The 21,933-nt window shown below is 40.5% G+C and overlaps 1 pseudogene; it reads right to left on the bottom strand.

The window, feature by feature from the left end:
- Nucleotides 1-714: 714 nt before the first annotated feature.
- Nucleotides 715-19,653, bottom strand: LOC136229867 (cytochrome P450 81Q32-like; annotated as a pseudogene).
- Nucleotides 19,654-21,933: the final 2,280 nt, after the last annotated feature.

Below are 21,933 nucleotides of genomic sequence, written 5' to 3'. Positions count from 1 at the left end.
GGCGTTGTTGCCTTTTGAGATTCGGTGAAATTGCTCTTTCAATAGCTAGATGTGGCCCCTACTGGATTTGGTGTATGTATTTGCAAAGATATCCCAAATATCTTTGGTAGTTTTGGCATTAGAAATTAATGGAATAAGAGATTGGGAAAGAGAACCAACCAAGGCACCGAATAGAAGGTTGTCTTGTCCATTCCAGAATTTTAGGGTTGGATTTGATTTCTCAACCCTATCGACATCGATAGTAGTGGGAGGAGAGGGAAGACTACCATCAACAAACTGATAGAGGTCATGTCCTATTAAAATGACTTGGATTTGAAATTTCCAGGAAAGGTCTGTGGTAGAGGTGAGCTTGATTGTGTTTGGGATGGTTATGAAGGTAAAAGGTTTGGTGTGATCATCTTTGTTTGGGATTTGGGGAGATGAGTTGTTGTTGGCCATGGAGGTTACATGAGATTTGATGGGAGAAGATAAAGAAGATCTTTTAAAGAGAGAAAGATGATCAAAAAGCTCTGATACCATATAGGGATATTGAAGAAGTAATTATTATTGATTGTAAACTTATTATAAATAGAAGTACAGCCCTAGAGGAGCTCTAGACGATACAAATAGATAAGCTAGAATAACAGAAACATATTACAGCTAATTAAATCATATAAATACAACATAAACAAACATATTTAACAGATATAATAATAATAGAATGAGTTTAATTTGTCAATCCTCATCATAATGAACATGGTGAGGAGACAAAATTTTATGCATGATTGGACGAGCCTTGCACATGGCTTCCAATGATTGAGCTTTATGAGTAGTGAACCCGCCTGTACCTTCTCCCATGTCAAATTCTTTACCATACACTTTTTACCATTCAAAACATTGAATCAGTGTCCCCAAAGTCAATCCAACCACTCGTTGAGCCAATCCAGAACCTGGACGAGCTCTTCTACCCAACCCAAATGGCATCATCATCACCTTATTATGCACATCTCCATCGAATCTGATGCGGACATCCTAACTGGGATCGCTGATCACCCGCGCTCTGGCGGATCCTCAGACATCAGACCCACGGAGGTTGTACCTAGGAGGGCGGATCCCCATGACATACGAGTGGGGCGGATCTAGGAGTACACCAGGAGGCGAATCAACATCTACCCCTGGGCGGATCTCGGTTTACTTCCTCCCGAAGTAATTCACCAACAACCCTGACAATCCATACATGTACCATTGTACTGATTGTCGGGGCGTATCACCTATTTTACCCTTTACGGATAGCCTTATTGAAACCTTAGTAAGGGGTAGTCCTTGTCTTTTATTATCATTAGGAGGATGTATTTAAACCCTCATTTTTGTAAGGATACACTAACTTTTTATGAATCAAATATTATTCTCTTTGAGAACCTAAGGTTTATACCTTGTTATTGGGATTCACTCCTTCTAGTTTAGCTAGAGAAGAACCTCTTTGTTGGTTTACGATTAAAACCTTCATTTATCGCTTTCAATCTGTATCAGTTGGTATCAGAGACGATCGTTTCCTGACCCGAAACTTCTTTTGGCAATGGTTCAACCCCGACAACCGCAAGATTCCATGGAAACCAGTGACCGGAGATATGAGGAGCTGAAGGAGCACCTCGCGGAGCAGATCCAAGCCAGCCATGAGCGGTAGAGGCAAACCGACCAACGGTTCCTGGAGCTAGCCTCCTCCCTAGAAAACTTCAAACTGGAGGTTCTAGCTCTAATCCGACCAACCGCGGGAGGATCAACCCAGAGAAAGGAATGAGTCCCTGAACCGCAGCTTCCACAAATGGGTCCTAGGGATCCTGAGGTAAGAAGACCCAACTATGTCTTTGTGCATAATGCGGATAGTGATAGTGATGACTTTGAGGGTATTGGGGATGATAATACCGTTAGAACTATGAGGGATGTTGGGCCTGTTGACAACAGACGTGTGGATGTTGCTAGAGTATACCCAGGTCTATGAAACTTTGATAGAGATGATGCCTTTAAGCTAAAAATAGACTTACCGTCTTTTGGAGGTGAACTGGATATAGAAGGATTCTTAGACTGGTTATCGGAAGTGGAACGTTTCTTTGAATATGCTGGGATTCCTGGTGAGAGGAAAGTGAGGCTGGTGGCGTATCGCCTGAAGGGTGGCGCATCAGTTTGGTGGGATCAGATGAGGGAAGAAAGAAGAAGAGGGGGCAGAGATCCTATTAGATCTTGGCTACGGATGAAGGCGATGTTGAGGGAGCGGTTCCTACCGCCGGATTATGAGCAATATATTTACAGCTCCTACAGGGGATGCTCTCAAGGGACCCGAAGCGTCCATGAGTATACTTCAGAGTTCTTGAGGCTTTCGGCGAGAGCCAACTTGTCTGAAACTGAAAGCCAAAAGACCTCTAGGTATATAGAAGGGTTGAGATACAACATCCAGGATCGTATTGGCACATAGATGGTGGTTCGGGTACAAGATGCCAGGAATTTAGCCCTCAAAGCTGAGTCTCAACTAACCGGGAGATCCAGGAGATCCGCCACTACTGAGTATACACCTGGAGGAAGAGATCACGTGAAGTCTTATGACAAAGGCAAGCAGGTGGCGAGTGCCAGTGGGGCCAAGGTTAACAGTGTGGGAAGGGGATCTGTCGGAGATACTAGGCCATACAAAGAAGCACCTATACCACCTAAGAGCAACAATCCGTATGCGAGGCCAGCGCCTTTCAAGTGTTTCCGGTGCAATGAGCCATGCCATAGATCCAACGAATGTCCTAGGAGGAAGAGTGCCAACATGGTGGAGAGGTATGAAGATGACTATGACGAAGGGGATGAAGTATTTTGCGAACCCCTAGGAGAAGATGATGATGAGGCGGATGAAGAGAGATACGCCATTCATGTGGTATGGCATTTGTTAGTCTCCAGCAGGGTAGAGGGAGATCAGAGGCACCGCCTATTCAGGACCCGCTGTCTTGTGAAAGGTGGGCGATGCAATGTGATAATAGATAGTGGGAGCCAAGAGAACATTGTGAGCAGCAGCGCCGTTCAGAAGTTCGGGTTGTTGGTGGAGGCGCATCCCGACCCCTATAGAGTGGGATGGATCAAAAACGTGGGTGAGCTTAGGGTGACCCAGAGATGTAGGGTACCTATTGTGATTGGTGATTACAGTGATGAAGTCTGTTGTGATGTGGTCGATATGGATGCCTGCCACCTATTGTTGGGCCGACCCTGGCAGTTTGATAACGACGCCATCCACGCAGGAAGAGAGAACACTTACAGATTTGTGAAGAATGGGGTGAAGTTCGTCCTTACGCCAATGATGAGAGAGCCAAAGGCCGACGAGAAGTCTACCTTGGTAGTCTGTCCTACACACAAATCATTTGTCAGCGAATGTGAAGAGAGCCAGATGGTGTATGTGGTAATGGTTAAAGCGAATCACGAATCCGCCCAAAGGAGCGAAAGGGAGATGCCAACTGAGGTGACCCACCTACTTGGAGAATATCAAGATCTGTTCCATGAAGGGCTGCCGAGTGGGTTACCACCTTTGAGGGACATCCAGCATCATATCGATCTTGTGCCCGGGGCTAGTTTACCAAGCCTTCCTCATTATCGGATGAGTCTAAAGGAAAATGACATCATGAGACAGAAAGTGGAAGAGCTCATTGAGATGGGATACGTTAGAGAAAGTATGAGTCCATGTTGTTGAAACACCTTTCCACAAGATTTTGATTTGACAAAATCATCCATGATTAAGAGACAATTAAATTTAAATCCTTTGATTTAATTATACTAATCTGTTTGTTCAATATTGAGTGCAAAAATATATATATAAAGTAAGATAGGTCAAAAGTCAGCATAAGCCAAAAGCTGGGTGGAATGGAACTCAGCATGAAAGGATAGAAGCTAAGTGAAGTAGAACTCAGCATCAGAAGCTTCTTTCAAAGTTGCCAGAACGAAGCTGACTAAATTAGAAGACTCCTTCAGAATTGAATAAACAAGAACGGAGCTGACTAAGAAGGAACTCAGCATAGAAGTTGAACATTCGAAGATAACGAATGAAGCTGAGTAACAGTCAGGACAGCATGAAAGATCCGTTCACTAAAGGACAAAGTCTGCCAATCTTCTGCACCAATAATTGAAGCCTCGAAAACACACAGAAGACTAATTCCAAGAATCATGGGTCTATGGATTATTGGTAAAAGACAACGGGCACAAAAAGACAAGTCTGATGCAAGAAGACAAAACCTGACGGCTGAAGAAAACAGAAGAAGGGAATGGCAGAACAGTCTGAAGCTGACCAGAAGCTGTCTCCTAAAAGAGCCGTTTTGGACACAACGACTAAACCAATTCAAAATGATCCGATCTTCAGAAATTCATCTATAAAAGGACAATGAAAGTTCTTGGATCATTTGCCCAAGTATCAAAAGAAAAATACAAGAGAGAAAATTCTGAAAGCACTCAAATACAAAAAGATCTTACACCAACTTTTCTATTCTCTATGTAAATGCTAGATTGATTGTTTTGTAATCATCTAAGGTGTTCTTTAGTTGAAAAAGAACAAGTGTGTGATCAATAGGAATATTGAGAGTGTTGAGCTGAGTACTTGGTTGTAAGTATTCAGTGGTAGAAAAATCTAAGTGCTGGGTTGTAGTACTTAGTAGGAGCTGAGTAGACGAATAGAGGACGTACTCTTGCATACTCACTGCCTTGTAAAGGGTTTGTGCTCTACCTTGAAAGAGCTCAGTATTGGATTGAAAATCCCAGGATGAACTGGGGACTGGACGTAGGCAGAGAGGCCGAACCAGGATAAGTCGTGCTGAGTAACTTCTAAACTCTCTCTCTCTCTCAATATATATACGTGCATGTGTTGCTTGTTGTATTTACTCAGCTTATAAATTGTTAAAACTGAAACTGAGTAAATCTGAGTGCTAAGTTGGAAGCTGACCTTTCAAGTGTCAATTCCCAACTCTCAAGTCAAGCAGTCTTAGTCAGCATAGAACTAAAACTGTCTGACCAATCAAACGCCCGTGCTGACCAACACGCTGAGTTATCAAACTCTTAAAATAACATTAAGTCAGCATAATTAAAAGCGAAAAAGTTACATTAGTTCCTAACCCCCCCTTGGAACTAATTACTAGGGACCAACAAGTGGTATCAGAGCCTAAGCTCACTACTCAAAGATCTAACAATCTTGAGCTGATCCCGAAAAATGGGTGAGAATAGCACTCATTTCCTCCCAGGAAACCAAACAACACAGATACTCCCTGAGGGATTATCAATCACTAGACCTCCCCTATTCTTTGGATCTAATTATACATTCTGGAAGAATAGGATGAAGAACTTTATTCAAGCCATAAACATGAGTGCATGGCTTGCAATAGTTCAAGGTCCACATATACCTTATAAAACTGTTGATAATGAGAAAGTTATCAAGAGTGAAACTGAGTGGACAGAGGATGACCTCAGAAAATTACAAAATAATGCTTCGGCTATCAATATGCTTCACTGTGCTCTGGATGCTACAGAATACAATAAGATTTCAGGTTGTGAGTCAGCACAGGAGATCTAGAAAAAGCTGGAAGTAACTTATGAAGGCACCAGTAAGGTCAAGGAATCCAAAGTGAACCAACACATGCGATTGTATGAGCTGTTCGAGATGACTGACAATGAGGACATCTCAGCAATGAATGCCAGGTTCACCAACATAATAAATGAGCTTAAAAGACTCGGTAAGAATTTCACTGAAGAAGAACAAGTAAAGAAGATCTTACGAAGTCTTCCCAAAAGCTGGCAAGCTAAGAAGACATCTGTAGAGGAAGCTCAGGACCTGACCACATACAAATATGATGAGCTGATCGGTTCCTTGCTGACCCATGAAATCTCCATGAAAAACTTTGAAGCTAAAGAAAAATCTGAGGATAAGAAACAGAAATCACTAGTGATGAAAGCTGACTCCACAGAAGGTGAGTCAACTGATGATGAGGAAATGGCCATGTTTACTAGAAAAATGAAAAAGCTGTTTAGAAGAAATGAAAGAAATAGTAAGCGGCCATATAAGAGAGGAGACAGATATAAAGCTGAGTCTAGTGACACCAGATACAAAAAGGACAGCTCCAAGCCTGTCACATGTTATGAATGCCATCAAACTGGGCATATTAAGTCAAGTTGTCCTAATCTGAAGAAAGATAAGAATGGAAGCAAAAAGGCAATGGTGGCCACGTGGAGTGACAGTGATGAGTCAACATCATCTGAAGCTGAGCAAAATGAAACAGCCAACATATGTTTCATGGCAGATGATGGAGCTGACCAATCTCAATTTGAGCAAGCCGACCTCTCTGGAGATTCTGAGCAGAAGGAAAACAACAATGAGGTAACATCCTTACTTTTGCTTAGAAACGAAATGGTAAATGCCCTGAGTGACTTATATACACTAACTAAGAAGTGTAACAAAAGGATTAAGGCACTCAGCAGGCGCTGTGACGAGATTGAGGAGGTCAAGCTGAGTGACCTCCGATATCTCCTCCAGGACAACTCAGATTTACATACGAACATGCAAATCTTACATAAGTTTGTCACGGAGGTTCAAACTGAGTCAAAGAAACTTAGAAAGGATGTCACAACTTTACAAAACCAAATAAAAGGTTCAACTAAGAATAAACCCCATGCTGAGTACTCAGGTACTGGTCAGCATAAACAGCTTACTCAATGTAGCTGTTGTGGGAAGAAAGGACACACAAAAGCTGTGTGCTGGCATAACAAACAGACTGTCCAATGTGACTTCTGTGGTAAGAAATGTCATACTACCAAGGTATGCTGGCATGCTTAGCACAACAATGCTGACCACACTCAACATCACCCTCAAAGGGTAACTATGTGTGGCTTTTGTGGTAAAAGTGGCCATACTACAAAAGTATGTCGTCACAAGTTAAAATAAGACTTTGCACCTATTTACACTAACAAGAAAGGACCCAAAAAGAATTGGGTACCTAAAAACGAATAGTTTAAAATGCAGGTAAGCTTGACATGCGTGGATAGATCAAAACTTTGGTATATAGACAGCGCATGCTCAAGACACATGACATGTGATGAAACTCAGTTCATCACACTAGAGCTTAAACGAGGAGGTAGTGTAAGCTTTGGAGACAACAAGAAGGGCAAGATAGTTGGCTCAGGAACTATCGGAGGTAACCCTAAAATTGAGTCAGTCTCCTTAGTTAAAGGTCTCAAATATAATCTTCTAAGCGTAGCTCAGCTTTGCAATAGTGGAAGGAAGGTTATATTTGATGATACTAAGTGTCAGATACTCGAGGGAAAAACAAATGATTTGATTTTAACAGCCCCTCGTGTAGAAAATGTTTACATGTTGAGTTTGGAAAAACAATTTTCAAAAAGTATATGCTTAGTGTCAAAAGAGGACAACTCCTGGCTATGGCATAGGAGACTTGGGCATGTCAGCATGGACCTCCTTGCCAAACTAGCTAGAAAGCAATTAGTTGAGGGATTACCCAAATTAAAGTATGAAAAAGATCAACTGTGTAATGCTTGTCAGCAAGGTAAACAAATTAAAAAGTCATTTCATAGCAAAAAGGTTGTCTCAACCAAAAGACCATTGGAATTACTACATTTGGATCTTTTCGGACCTATCCAGCCACTCAGTATGGGAGGTAAGAAATTTTCCTTAGTTATTGTAGATGATTTCTCTAGGTATACTTGGGTCATCTTGCTGAGTAGCAAAGATGAGACATTTGAGATGTTTACCACATTAGTCAAACGGCTTGAAAATGACAAAGACCTAAGAGTAGCTCACATTAGAAGTGATAATGGTGGAGAATTTAAAAACCAATTGTTTGATGAATTCTGTGAAACTAATGGTATTGACCACAATTTCTCTGCCCCTAGAACTCCTCAACAGAATGGAGTTGTTGAAAGGAATAATAGGACAATAGTAGAAATTGCTAGGACAATGCTGAGTGAAAATAGGCTTCCAAAGTATTTTTGGGGAGAAGCTGTCAATACAGCATGTTATATATTGAATAGGGCCTTAGTAAGACCTATATTAAAGAAAACCCCTTATGAACTTTGGAAAGGACGAAAGCCCAATATTGGATACTTTCGTGCCTTTGGGTGTAAATGTTTTATACTCAACACTAAGGATAATCTGGCAAAGTTTGATGCCAAAGCTGACGAAGGGATCTTTTTGGGATACTCAACAAACAGTAAAGCATATAGAATTTATAATAAAAGGACCCAGGTTGTAGAAGAGTCAGTCCATGTAGATTTCGATGAAACTGACCCTGTAGGAAGAACAACTCAACACACAGAGGAAGAACCCAACTCAGCTTTTGCTGACCAGAATGGACATGCTGAGTCATCAGTACAAGAACTGACCATAGGTAAAATCGAAACTGAAATTACCTTTGCTGACCAATCTGTCCCTGCAGAGATTGTAGAAACACCTGTTCCAAACAACTCAACATTACCCAAGGAAATAAAAATTCCAAGAGGACATTCAAAAAAGTCCATCCTTGATGATGCAAACAACAAAGTGATGACTAGAGATCAGCTTAGGAAGTTTTTTAGCAACGTTGCTTTCGTATCAGTCCATGAACCAAAGAACTTTGCTGATGCTGAGCATGATGAGTATTGGATCAATGCCATGCAAGAGGAGCTTGACCAATTCACGAGAAATGAGGTATGGGATTTAGTACCTAAACCTAGGAATCAAAAATCCATAGGAACTAAGTGGGTTTTTAGAAACAAACTAGATGACCATGGAAATGTAATTAGGAACAAAGCTCGACTTGTAGCCCAAGGCTATAGTCAGCAAGAGGGCATTGATTATGGTGAAACCTTTGCACCAGTTGCTAGGCTAGAAGCTATACGTATATTGTGTGCATATGCTAGTTTCATGAAATTTAAATTGTATCAAATGGATGTTAAAAGTGCATTTCTTAATGGTTTTATAAACGAAGAGGTATATGTAAATCAACCTCCTGGTTTTGAAGATCCAAAGTTTCCAAACCACGTTTATAAACTCAAGAAGGCCTTATATGGCCTGAAGCAAGCTCCAAGAGCTTGGTATGAAAGGTTGACCAACTTCCTGCTGACCAGGAATTATGTCAGAGGAAAAGCTGACACAACCTTGTTCATTAAGAAAAAGGGTAAACATACCCTACTTGCACAAATCTATGTAGATGACATAATATTTGGTGCTACTGACGAATCTTTGTGTCAAGAGTTTAGCAAACAGATGCAGACTGAGTTCGAAATGTCTATGATGGGAGAACTCAGCTTCTTCCTTGGACTTCAGATCAAGCAAGGTAAGAACGGCATCTTCATTAGTCAGTCCAAGTACACCAAGGAGATGTTAAAGAAATTTGATATGGAAGATTGTAAGCCCATATCAACCCCTATGGGTACTGATACTGTCCTATGCAAAGATGAGAAAAGTAAGTCAATAGATAGTAAACTTTATCGAGGTATGATAGGCTCCTTACTTTATCTCACTGCTAGTAGACCTGATATACAGTACTCAGTATGTTATTGTGCAAGATATCAAGCTCACCCAAGGGAATCTCACTTAATTGCTGTAAAAAGAATTTTTAGATATTTGCAGAGCTCAATTGATGCAGGATTATGGTATCCAGCCTCAAATGACTTCACACTCATAGGATACACTGATGCTGACTATGGACGGGATAAGCTAGAACGTAAGAGTACTTCAGGAGGATGCCATTTCCTTGGAAGCTGTCTAGTATCTTGGTTCAGCAAGAAACAGTCATCAGTTGCTCTGTCTACAACTGAAGCTGAGTACGTTGCTGCTGGAAGCTGTGTAGCTCAAGTCCTATGGATAAAGCAACAGCTTGAGGATTATGGAGTAAGAACTGAGACAATAGAGATCAAATGTGACAACAAAAGTGCCATTGATCTATCCAAGAATCCTATTCAACACAACATGATGAAGCATGTCAGCATAAGGCATCACTTCATCAGAGATCACGTACTAAAGGGTGAGATCAAGCTGACTTATGTACCAACAAATGAACAGCTTGCAGATATCTTCACCAAGCCTTTGGCTCGTGAACAATTTAACATACTAAGGGAAGCTATCGGTATGTCTAATCCTCTTCAATAATTCTAAGTATTTGAATAAATGTTGAGTGATTGTCATGCTGACTGATATCAATCTAGTAACTACTGCACATTGAGCTTAATAGTCTATGCTGAGTAGATACAAATGCTGAGTAAATATTCTGTGCTGAGTAGATAGACATATTGAGTAATCACCTTATGTTGAGTGAATGTACATGTTGTGTGATGAATGTATGTTGAGTTACTAAGAGATAGGAAATCCATCTACGTAGAATTAAATACTCAGTATCATAAACGACTCATATTCTGGTAAACTGAGTAAATGCCCACTTGCACCGATAAACAATGACACGTGTAACAAATCATACCTAGGAAAACACAAGTAATAATGAATACCCATGCGCCGAACCTGTCATAAATGGCAGAATCTTTGTCGATTAAAGTCCCAAGATGAAAACGGCTAGTTCATTAATGACTCAAAACTTTATAAGTAGTGGAAGGATCCCCACTCATTACTCTTTACGCTTACGATCTTCTGAAATCGAATTCTCCTCTCTCCCTAAATCTTAAAAACCTTCCTCGGTAACAATGGCTTCCGGCAAGAACGAAATCCCTAACCTCACCACTCAGCCTGGCCAAACCTCTGGCAAACCCACTCAAGCTGACCCCGCTGGTTCTTCGAGGCAAATCGAAAGGAATATGATCAAGGTCCATAAAAAGGTCAACAACCTGGAGGTTCTGAAGTGCAGATGGTTTTCTCCAGGATTCGTCACTTCTGAGAAGCCATTCTGCGACTGGATCGAGAAGAACAAATGGACCGGTCTCTTCTCACTCGCCGAAAAAACATACCCTAGACTGGTCAGAGAATTCTATTCCAACATGTTTGTTGATGAAGAAGATGCTGACTATTTGGAAACTACAGTCAAAGGTCAGAAAATCACCATAACCCCTGCCTATCTAGCTACTTTGCTTGATTTACCAGACGAAGGAATAGAATTTAGGACAACAAAAGAGAAGGTACCTAAGGAAAAACTTGACAAGATCAAGGGGTTCTGCAAACCCAAAGATCACAAGGGAGAAATACCCAGCACGTGTATGGGGCAAGACCAGAAGATGGCTCACTACATGCTGACCAACTTCATCTTCCCCAAACTCAACTCAGCCTCATCTGCCTCCAACTTTGAGCAGTGCTTCATATGGCACATGCTGACCTACACTCCTCTCAACCTTCCAGTCTTTCTAGTTAGCGCTCTTCAACAAGGAGGTAAGAAACTTCGATTGGGCTCTCTAATCACAAAAATTCTGGAGGATAAGCAGATTGAGACCATAAGTGAAACTGACACTTTGGGAAGTGAAATCACAGCAGCTCTGCTAGTTGGACTGTTGTACAATCAACCGTTGAAAGGATATGAAGAAGTTGAAAATGTTGAGGAAAATGATGAAGCTGAACATGAAGAGGTGCCTGAAAATGAGCCTGAGAAAGAAGTGGAGGCTCCTGTTGAGTCCCCTAAGGACAAGAAGAAGAGAAAAGCGCTGGCAACATGCGCAAAAGATATTGACTCAGTGCCCAGGAAGAAGCGGGCTATGAGCAGAGCTAAAAATGTTGATACTGACCAAGCTAAGGAGAAAGCTGAGTTGGCTGAGAAAAGAAAGAGGCCAGAAGAGCCTGGGGATGAAGGAGAGGGAACTCTGGAATCCCCTTTGATGAAAAGGAAGAAAGTTGATACCTTAAAGACAGTTGAAGCTGACCCCCTAGATTGGGTTGTATCGTCCAAAGGTCATGGAACTGACCTAGAAAAGGAAGCTGAGAAAGAAACTGAGCAACAAGCTGAGAAAACAAATGTTGAAGTAGAAAGGGAAGCTGACAAAGAAACTCATACTGAGGAAGACATCCATACTGAGCAGGAAGAACCTGTTGATGTTGAGCAACCTCAGGGTAATGCTGAGCAAAGAGTTGAGGAAGAAGAAACTGTTGCTGTAGAGGATCATGTTGAGCAACATGAGCATCCAACTATGGTAGAAGAGACAGTTGATACTGATGAGGAGAACATTGATGCTGACCCTTCTCCTCCCAAGGAACAAAGGTTCAAACGGCTTAAGAAGAAAGCCCATAAAACTCAAGTTATTGATCTCCTTGCAGACTCTCCTCTTCCAGAACAATTTACTGGCATGTCTGAGCTACAGTTCGCATACTTTGCAAATGACCCTGAGTCTCCTTCAAAGGAAAAACAAGCCTCTGTTACTCAGGATGAGGAACACGCCAAAACCCTTGAAGATCCAAATCCAACTGCTCAAGATGGAACCAACCTTGCTTCAACTTCACCCACTCAGGATGAGCAGGTCAACATGACTAACCAAACTCCACCTCCAACTCAGCATGTTGACAACTCAGCTCCTGAAGATCATCTGCATCAAAGTCCAGTCACCAATCAAGGTGATCAATCTGGCAAAGAGCCTACTCCTCCACCATCAAGCTCAATTCCAGCCTCTGAGACAAATGCTGTCAAGTTTCAATACTTGAATGCTACTGAGTCAGGAAGACGAATCATTGCCTCTGCTCAGTCCTTGCTTCAAGATTTGAACCCCTCTCAAGCTGATGCTACTAGATCGTCTCATGCTGAGTCCTCCCACCTATCTGGCATCACTCAGCTTCTCAATGAACTGAGAGGACTCAAGGATCTGGTAAGTATTATAACAACTGTTCAAACTCAGCAACCAAACCAAGATCAAATAGCAAAGCTGATTGAACTAGTTCTCTCCAAGGTAAACCATCTGAACTCGATTGAAGGCAAAATCCAACAACCATCAGAAGTTAATCCAGGGTATGCCACTTCCTCTGAACTTCAAGGATATTTTACTAAGTTAACTACAGAACTGACCAAATCAAGTGCACCTGGCAATACTAAGTTTGCCACCTCTGCTGAACTTCAAGAATGCTTTACCAAGCTTAATGTTGAGCTGACCAGTACGCGTGACTTAGTATCTTCCTCCTCTCAGTGTACAATTGACCAACTGAGTGAAGCAGTCAGCCTACTCAACATCAACAAAGCACAGATGGATGTTGATCCAGTCTCCAACAGTGAACTCTTGAGCTTTTCCCATGTGATTATGAAGGCAATGCGCATCAACAATGCCCAGCGCATATTTTATGATTCTGCCTTGCTCAAGATGTACCACCAATCTTTTGGTCAGCTCACCAGCTCACTCACCTGGCTTAGCAAATCTTATGAATGCCTGCTCAGCATGATTAGCAGTTCTCTTCGGGTTCCTCGCCATGTCCAAGATGACAGTGTTCCTATAATTGATGGCTTGCGAGAGAGTACTAAGAGGCTCCAGCGTTACTCAACTCACCTCTCCTCTCATGCTCGCACTGACACATTCATTTATAAACCCGATGATGGCAAAACGGGAGAGAACAGCCAAGAGGGAACTCAGAGACAATGAGGAACTCAGCTTGCAGGTAATGCCTCAGGAAGTAAAGACAAAGGCAAAGGAATAGCTCAAGCTGACCACCAAGCTCAGAAGAAGAAGAACTAGATATAGTCTAGTAAATTTTTAGAACTTAGCATAGAAACTTTCAAATATGTGTTTGCTTTATTTTTTGTTTAATCTATGTCAAGTACTATTTTCTCAATATAGTCGATAAAATTGAACAAATAAATTAAGAAGTAAAACATACTCAGTATACATTAACACTAAAATACTTAGGTAATAAACTGAGTAACAACATACTTCTAATATTTTTGAAAGCTGACTTAAATTCAAAAAGTTCAGATCTTGAAAAATCCAACATTAAACTAAGTCAGTATACACAAATGTCTTAAAAATAATTCAATTAAATCTTGGAAGGTTTAGAATTAAGTTAAGACAATATGTGCAACCCTTACGGGGGAGTCATTTCAAAAATATATCAATCATTGGGTAACTTATAACTGAGTTCCATAATTATGTATTTTGCCAACATCAAAATGGGGGAGTTTGTTGAAACACCTTTCCACAAGATTTTGATTTGACAAAATCATCCATGATTAAGAGACAATTAAATTTAAATGCTTTGATTTAATTGTACTAATCTGTTTGTTCAATATTGAGTGCAAAAATATATATATAAAGTAAGACAGGTCAAAAGTCAGCATAAGCCAAAAGCTGGGTGGAACGGAACTCAGCATGAAAGGATAGAAGCTGAGTGAAGTAGAACTCAGCATCAGAAGCTTCTTTCAAAGTTGCCAGAACGAAGCTGACTAAATTAGAAGACTCCTTCAGAATTGAATAAACAAGAACGGAGCTGACTAAGAAGGAACTCAGCATAGAAGTTGAACATTCGAAGATAACGAATGAAGCTGAGTAACAGTCAGGACAGCATGAAAGATCCGTTCACTAAAGGACAAAGTCTGCCAATCTTCTGCACCAATAATTGAAGCCTCGAAAACACACAGAAGACTAATTCCAAGAATCATGGGTCTATGGATTATTGGTAAAAGACAACGGGCACAAAAAGACAAGTCTGATGCAAGAAGACAAAACCTGACGCCTGAAGGAAACAGAAGAAGGGAATGGCAGAACAGTCTGAAGCTGACTAGAAGCTGTCTCCTAAAAGAGCCGTTTTGGACACAACGGCTAAACCAATTCAAAATGATCCGATCTTCAGAAATTCATCTATAAAAGGACAATGAAAGTTCTTGGATCATTTGCCCAAGTATCAAAAGAAAAATACAAGAGAGAAAATTTTGAAAGCACTCAAATACAAAAAGATCTTACACCAACTTTTCTATTCTCTGTGTAAATGCTAGATTGATTGTTTTGTAATCATCTAAGGTGTTCTTTAGTTGAAAAATAACAAGTGTGTGATCAATAGGAATATTGAGAGTGTTGAGCTGAGTACTTGGTTGTAAGTATTCAGTGGTAGAAAAATCTAAGTGCTGGGTTGTAGTACTTAGTAGGAGCTGAGTAGACGAATAGAGGACGTACTCTTGCATACTCACTACCTTGTAAAGGGTTTGTGCTCTACCTTGAAAGAGCTCAGTATTGGATTGAAAATCCCAGGAGGAACTAGGGACTGGACGTAGGCAGAGAGGCCGAACTAGGATAAGTCGTGCTGAGTAACTTCTAAACTCTCTCTCTCAATATATATATATATATGTGCATGTGTTGCTTGTTGTATTTACTCAGCTTATAAATTGTTAAAACTGAAACTGAGTAAATCTGAGTGCTAAGTTGGAAGCTGACCTTTCAAGTGTCAATTCCCAACTCTCAAGTCAAGCAGTCTTAGTCAGCATAGAACTAAAACTGTCTGACTAATCAAACGCCCGTGCTGACCAACACGCTGAGTTATCAAACTCTTAAAATAACATTAAGTCAGCATAATTAAAAGCGAAAAAGTTACATTAGTTCCTAACCAGGAGCGGTTATCATCAGATACGAATTCGATCTGGGGATGAGTGGAAGACCGCCTTCAAAACCAGAGATGGATTATATGAGTGGTTAGTTATGCCATTTGGGATGACTAACGCCCCCAGTACATTTATGAGGCTGATGAATCAAGTGCTTCGCCCGGTGATTGGAAAATTTGTAGTTGTGTATTTTGATGACATCCTGATTCATAGCGAGACCTTGGTGGAACATGTGGAGCATTTACAGATAGTGTTTGACCTGTTAAGGAAACACCAGTTATACGCCAACACTAAGAAGTGTGACTTCATCATGGAGAGCCTGGTTTTCCTTGGGTTCATGATTAGTGGCGATGGGGTCCAAGTTGATGGGGAGAAGATAAGAGCCATCCGAGAATGGCCCACTCCGAGGAATGTGGGGGATATCAGAAGTTTTCATAGGCTAGCAACATTTTATCGCCGATTCATCAAGAACTTCAGTGCCATAGTGGCCCCGTTGACGGAATGTTTGAAGAAGGGAAGGGGGTTCGAGTGGGCGGATGCCCAAGAGAAGAGCTTCGCCCTGATCAAGGAAAAGCTGAGTACAGCGCCAGTGCTGGCGTATCCCAATTTTGATAAACTGTTCGAAGTTGAGTGTGATGCCAGTGGAGTTGGGATTGGTGGTGTCTTGATGCAAGAAAAGAGGCCCATTGCATATTTCAGTGAGAAGCTCTGTGAGGCACGGAAAAAGTGGGCCACGTATGATCAAGAGTTTTATGCTCTAGTGAGGGCGTTGAAAGTGTGGGAACATTACTTGGTGGGGAAAGAATTCATCCTCTACACTGACCACCAAGCTCTCAAGTACCTGGGAAGTCAGAAGCAACTTTGAAGCTCCATGCATGCCCGGTGGTCCGCCTTCATAGATAAGTTCCCCTATAAGCTTATTCATAAGGCTGGAAAACAGAACAAGGTGGCGGACGCCTTGAGTCGAAGGGCGTCACTAATAAAAACAGTCAACCTGGAGACCGATTGTTTTGAACACCTCAGAGAAGAATACTTGGCGGATCCTGACTTTGGCAGTATCTGGGAGAACTGTCAACACCAGCATGGGGATGGGGCGTATCACCTGATGGATGAGTATCTCATGAGGGGCAACCAACTTTGCTTACCCTGCACTTCGATCCGCGAGAAGGTTATTCGTGATCTACATGGCGGATCCATTGGAGGACATTTTGGGCGAGACAAGACATATGAATCAGTGAGTTCCCGTTATTTCTGGCCTAAGATGAGGAGAGATGTTGCCTACTTAGTAGAACGGTGCTATATTTGCCAGTCCGCTAAGGGACGCACTACAAATACTGGATTGCAGTTACCTTTGCCTGTGCCAGAGACCATATGAGAGGATCTGTCCATGGACTTCATCCTAGGGTTACCCAGAACTCAGAGGGGCATGGATTCCATCTTTGTCGTGGTTGATCGGTTTTCTAAAATGGCTCACTTTATACCTTATCGTAAAACTAATGATGCCTCAGCAACTGCTAAGCTATTCTTCAAAGAGATTGTCAGGCTACATGGCGTACCTAAAAGCATTGTCTCGGATCGTGATACGAAGTTCCTCAGTCACTTCTGGCGAACGTTGTGGGCTCTGTTTGATACGTCTCTGAAGTTTAGTACCACCGCCCACCCTCAAACAGACGGACAGACCGAGGTGGTCAATAGAACTTTGGGAAACTTACTGCGCAGCAAATATAAGGATAAGCCCAGGATGTGGGATGTGGTTTTAGCCCAAGCTGAGTTCGCCTACAACGGCTTTGTACATTCGGGAACCGGGAGATCCCCATTTGAGGTGGTATACACGAAGACCCCGAACCACGTCCTTGATATAGCCCATCTTCCTAAAGGAAACGTGACTGCCAACCAGCTGGCCAAGGATTATGTACAGATGCACCAAGAGGTGAGAAAGACTCTTGAAGAGAGGAATCAGACATTAAAGGCTAAGGCCGATGAGCACCGCAGGGACCTACAGTTTGAGGTTGGGGATGAGGTTATGGTCTATTTGGGCAAAGAAAGACTCGCCAACGCCACAAGCAGCAAGCTTCGGCCTAGGAAATACGGGCCATACAAGGTCACCAAGAAGGTCAATGCCAATGCCTATCATATAGCATTGCCGAATTGGCTTGGTAAAATCTCATCAGCGTTCAACATCCGTGACCTTAGCCCGTGGAAGCCGGATGGTCCTCTAGAGTTCAACACAGACAAATCAGTGCCGAACTCTTTTAAAGAAGGAGAGAATGATGCGGACATCCTAACTGGGATCGCTGATCACCCGCGCTTTGGTGGATCCTCAGACATCAGACCCACGGAGGTTGTACCTAGGAGGGCGGATCCCCAGGACATACGAGCGGGGCGGATCTAGGAGTACACCAGGAGGCGAATCAACATCTACCCCTGGGCGGATCTTGGTTTACTTCCTCCCGAAGTAATTCACCTACAACCCTGACAATCCATACATGTACCATTATACTGATTGTCGGGGCGTATCACCTATTTTACCCTTTACGGATAGCCTTATTGAAACCCTAGTAAGGGGTAGTCCTTGTCTTTTATTATCATTAGGAGGATGTATTTAAACCCTCATTTTTGTAAGGATACACTAACTTTTTATGAATCAAATATTATTCTCTTTGAGAACCTAAGGTTTATACCTTGAATCCCTCCTTCTAGTTTAGCTAGAGAAGAACCTCTTTGTTGGTTTACGATTAAAACCTTCATTTATCGCTTTCAATCTGTATCAGAATCTCTCTGGTTTAAAACTTGTTGCATCATCCCATAGTTTAGGGTCTCTCTGTATAGCCCATGCATTCACCAGTAGAATTGTGCCACATGGCACGTGGTATCCGCCAACAGTGCAATCATCGGATGACATGTGGGGGACTAATAGAGGAGCTGCTGGGTGTAACCTGAGAGTCTCAGAGATTATGTTTTGAAGATAAGGTAATTTGGGAAGATCATGTTCTTCCAATAAAGTTTGCTGCCCAATTTTATTGTCTATTTCATCTCTTGCCTTTTGTAGTATGGTTGGATTGTTGAGGAGGTTGGATAATGCCCATTCTAATGTAATTGCTGAGGTATCTGTTCCAGCAAATAGCATTATCTGTACAAACATCAATCGGTACAAATTTTATTCTCTTTCAACTAGGATTGGTAAGCGAACCAGTTCGGAAAAATATAAAATATTATTGCAACAGAATATATGGGATACCATGTAGATCAAGAGAGTAGATTGATATACTCCTACAAACTTAGAGCATATATACCATGTAGAAATGAAGATGACTAACCTGTATAAGGCCTTTAATAATCTCATCAGTGTAATACTCAGGTTCTCCTTGTTGCAAAGAGAGAAGATGATGAATCATAGTATTCCCATCTTTGTTTCTAACTTCATCAATAAACGTTTGATAAACATCATCAAACCTTTTAGCAAGATTAATCACCTTCTTCTACCATCAATCCAATTCAAAAACCCCAACATATCTCTTGGATTTGATGTTCCTCCATAAGCCACAACTTCTTTCAATAACTCTCTAAAATGCTCAGCCTCTTTCTCATCGCCATTATAACTCTTCCCTGAAATCATCCTTACCATTATACTGTAAGTTAGATTCTGAAACTTCGATTTAATCTCCACCTTCCCAAAAGCTTCAATTGAAGAAGAAAACAGATTTTTAACTAGTCTCTTCACTTCATCTTTCCTTATACTTCCGAGTAAATTAAGACGATGAGGTGAGAATATTTCAATCGTGCTAACTCGGTGGAGGTTGCGCCAGTGGTCGCCGTATGGAGCCTGAACTAAGGTTGTGTAATTATAAGCCACGTATTTGTGTAGGATGAAACGCGGACGGTTGGCGAAAACTATGTCGTTTTTGGTGAAGCATTCTTCCACGGCGGAAGGGGATGAAACGACGAGTATGGGGCGAGAACCGAATCGGAGAGACATGATTGGACCGTATTTTTGGGAGAGGTTGTGGAGAGTGTGATGAAGAAGAGGTAGTTTTAGTAGATGGAGATGGCCGATTATTGGAAGTGCTGGTGGGCTTGGGGCCGGAGGGTGATTTTTCCGGTGAATTACTGATTTGTAATGTTTTAAAGCAAGGAAAGATATGAGAAATGTGAGGAAGATGATGAAAAGAAGGTTGTCCGCCATGTTTTCGCTGGTATCGGTTTCATTGTGAAAAACGCTGCTTTATATAAGCACGTTTTATGCAATAATGCGGTTTTTTTTTTTTTAATAACATGAAATTATATTAAACAACACAAGACAAATCGTTTTCGATACAAAAAGCAATACAATCAGGAAAATCTTCAATAAGAATTTCCATAACAGATAAAGAACGGATCCAAGCTGCTAAACCATATACAACAGTATTCGCTTGCCTTCTTTCAAACACAAATTCGATCGACATAAAAGAATGAAGAAAATCGAGAATATCATCACGAATAACACTCAACCAGTTTGTCAAACCTTGATCTCCTTTAAGCAAATTAATAGCTGAAATTGAGTCAGACCACCACAATATTTTGGAACCCGCAATCATGAACCACATATAAAGAATTGTATATTATTAAAAGCTCAGCATGTAGCGCCGAAATTGAGGATCCAAGAGGCCCACCGCTAGATAACATCACATTTCCATAACAATCCCTCACAACCATGCCAAAGGAACCAGAATATGAAAGAATTGAAAAAGAGGCATCACAATTTAGTTTATACGAATTTGCACATAGAGGAAATCCACATAGCTTGATCATGATCAATCTGCCTAACACCATTCTGTTGAGCTTTGGAGACCAATAGATAGGCCCAACTTTATGAGTATAAATATAGCATTTTTCCTTTATAATCTTCATCTCAAAAGTTATAGTAAAATATCGTGGGTTGGTAGTGCCCCCAGACGTAGTCATTCAAATTGAGTGGCGAACTGGGTAAACAATTCTTGTGTTTTGTTTGTGTTTCGTTTATTATAATTGCATTAGTTGCTAACACATTCACACCATTCATCTTAGATATTCCGCCAGTCTTCAACAAACCTGCACCAAAAAAAATTAGGAAAATTTCCTTACCCAGCAACAATCAGGAATTTTCACATGCAACTTAATGAGCAAGTGAATTTGCTCATTCACCGTTAGATATAGGCTTATTAAATCTAAGTCTCAGGATGCTTTGAATCTCCACCTTAGGATTCTAATAAGCCTAGATCTAATGGTGAATGAGCAAATTCTACATGCTCATTAAGGTGCATGTAATCAAAACTGACGCAACAATAGGATTGATATTAATTCAAATCTTAAACATATTATAAAGTGTTTTTTTTTTATTTTTGATAATATTATAAAGTGTTCTTAAGAAAAAAGGATTGACACAGAATTAAGAAAATGTTTACGTTTTATTTTTATGTTTCGGTTATTTTCTTAACCAGTGATAATGACTTGAGTTCTTCGAGTTCTTCCCACAAGAAAAATAGGTTAAATTATAAATTTGGTGCAATTGGAAGTTGCATTTATATATTTTTGACTCATTATAGGACATTACATATTTAGATTATTTTAAAACCGATTTTTCCGAAATATCTTTAATATATATAGCATTTAATCATTTATTCTTCTTTTTCCATGTGTTTTTTTTCTCTCTTTTACATTCATTTGCAATCTTTCAATTTTTATCTGCCAACTTAAAAATGTTTTAATTTTTTTTATAAACAAATAATAATCTAATTTGTAGTGGATTGGGCACAATAGTAAATAGTGTAGTAAGCTAGGCTGGGTCTAACTAAGTTAAGTTAATATGATTAATTTAGGTTTAACTATATTTTTAGTGGGTTTGACAGTAATTAGTAGTGGGTTGGATTTAATTAAGTTATGATTAGTTGGGTTTTTTAGTTTTTTCGGTTTATACCCAAACCAAACCGAAAATCAAAGATGTAAAAAAATAAAAACCGAACCAAACCAAATTGCAATTTGGTTCGGTTTAGTTTGGTTTTTTCGGTTTGGTTTGTTTTGTTTTCGGTTCGGTGCGGTTTTGCTCACCCCTAATTTTGGAGAATGGAAAAATTGTGAGTTTGATTTTGAAGAAATGAAGTATATATATATATACACTTTATTTGTTAAAAAAAAAGTATATATATATATATATATATATATATATATATATATATATATATATAGGGGAGAGATCCAGCGTAACAAGGGCTTAAGTTGTGGCAATGAGCTTATTTTGTGACATAACAAAACTACGTAGTTTTGATGATAATTAAAAAGGGTAATGTGGCAAATTGGTAAATAAAATGAAAGAGAGAATAGAGAAAATTGTTTTATTTCTTTTCTTTAAAATACATTTTCCCGACATCTCTAACATTGTTTTTCGAAAATTTTTATACTATTAGACTCGTCTAAATTAGACGGTCATTTTAAGATCCCTGAGGCTCAA

The sequence above is a fragment of the Euphorbia lathyris genome, chromosome 5 (assembly GCF_963576675.1).
Source record: "Euphorbia lathyris chromosome 5, ddEupLath1.1, whole genome shotgun sequence".
Lineage (NCBI taxonomy): Eukaryota > Viridiplantae > Streptophyta > Magnoliopsida > Malpighiales > Euphorbiaceae > Euphorbia > Euphorbia lathyris.
Note: the sequence above shows the minus strand (reverse complement) of the source record. Positions and strands in the feature narration are given on the sequence as shown.